General features: G+C 43.2%; 1 non-coding gene across 1 annotated transcript; it reads right to left on the bottom strand.

Moving 5' to 3' along the window:
• Positions 1 to 486: 486 nt before the first annotated feature.
• Positions 487 to 591, bottom strand: LOC113870534. Its single transcript, XR_003505557.1, has one exon. It is a non-coding gene; the product is annotated as a small nucleolar RNA R71 (small nucleolar RNA).
• Between the last annotated feature and the right edge of the window lie 1,307 nt (positions 592 to 1,898).

Here is a 1,898-nt window from a genome sequence, read left to right as displayed (position 1 = left end):
TAGGGATCACTCTGAACACTCTGAATCATCATCATCACCTACTGCATCTTTGCAATCTGTGACACCAAATTCTATTTACTCTTCTCCATTTTCACTTAACTCTAGTTTTGGAGCAATGGCAGGTGACAAGAGGACTCTTAAGGAGCTAGCTACACCGGATGTCACATACCAAACATTGTGCATCCAATATCCAGATGTGGATGCCCCTTTTGTTTTGAAAACTGGATTAATTCACCTTCTACCTAAATTCCATGGTTTTGCAGGTGAAGACCCTCACAAACACTTGAAGGAGTTTCACATTGTATGTTCCACCATGAGACCTCAAGGTGTTCCGGAGAAGCATGTCAAATTGAAGGCATTTCCATTCTCTCTTATGGATTTGGCTAAAGACTGGTTGTATTATCTTCCATCTGGCTCTATTACAAGTTGGGACACCCTCAATAGATTGTTCCTGGAAAAATTTTTCCCTGCCTCAAGAGCTGCCTCAATAAGAAAGGAAATATGTGGTATTAGGCAGTTGGAAAGGGAAAGTTTGTATGAATATTGGGAGCGTTTCAAGAGACTTTGTGCTAGCTGCCCCCATCATCAGATAAGTGACCAGCTCCTAATCCAATACTTCTATGAGGGCTTACACCCAATGGATAGGAGCATGATCAACGCAGCTAGTGGGGGAGCCCTTGTTGACAAGACTCCCGCTGCCGCTAGAAACCTCATTGAAAATATGGCAGCTAACTCTCAACAGTTTGCTGCAAGGCAAAATTCTCTCATGTCCAGGAGTGTCAATGAGATTCAAACTTCAGATTCACACAAGCTGGAGCATAAGCTAGATGAGCTGGCTTCTATGGTAAAACAGTTGGCATCCATCCAAAAGAATTCTGCTGCATATACACCTCCACCTCCATCCATTCCAGCAATGCTTTGTGGGATTTGTTCATCTACGGATCACTTCACTGATAGTTGCCCCACATTGCAAGAAACTGAATCTTCGGAAGGTAATCCTCAAGCTTACGCTGCTAATATTTATGCTAATAAATTCCCTTTTCAGCAGCCGCAGCAACAACAAAACTGGGATTTATCTTCCAATAGATATAATCCCGGTTGGAGGAACCATCCTAACTTAAGGTGGGAAGGAAATGCACAGCATCAAGGCTCTAGCCAACCATCCAACAACCATTTCCAACCGCATCAAGCTGGACAAAGCAAGCCATATTCAGCCCAACAACATCACCATCCATCATCTTCATCTCAACAACACCATCAAACATCCCCTTCACTAGCTCCTGCACCTCAAAAGAGTGAGTCATCTTTGGAAGACCTTGTGAAGCAACTCACCATGAGTAATCTCAATTTCCAGCAACAAAGTCAGGCCTTCCAACAACAGACTCAAGCAAGTATCAAGACCTTGGAGAATCAAATGGGTCAACTTGCTTCATCCTTAAATCAACTTCAATCTCAAGGTTCAGGCAATCTCCCTGCACAAACTGTAACAAACCCAAAGAATGTGAGTGCCATTACCTTGAGATCTGGTAAGGTGATGCAAGAGCTAGAAATGCCTAAGAAGAAGGATCCTAGTCGCACTTTAGCTGCAGAAGGTGAAGGAGGAGAGATTAAGAGTCAAGAGCAGCCTGCACCTATGCCCACACTATGTCAACAAAAAGTGGTAGGCAAAAAGGAGAGGTCCATTCCTATTCCCTTCCCTCAAAGAATGGTTCAGCCCAGCAAGAAGCAAGAAGAGGTTGATAAAGAAATTCTGGATACTTTCAGAAAAGTTGAAGTCAATATCCCCTTGTTAGATGCTATCAAGCAAATCCCAAAGTATGCCAAATTCCTTAAGGACTTGTGCACTCATAGAAGGCGGCTAAAGGGTAATGAAAGAGTGAACATGGGGAGGAATGTAT

Source organism: Abrus precatorius, unplaced genomic scaffold (genome assembly GCF_003935025.1).
Source record: "Abrus precatorius isolate BTA unplaced genomic scaffold, Abrus_2018 Scaffold6, whole genome shotgun sequence".
NCBI lineage: Eukaryota > Viridiplantae > Streptophyta > Magnoliopsida > Fabales > Fabaceae > Abrus > Abrus precatorius.
This window is presented reverse-complemented; position numbering and strand designations above follow the sequence as displayed.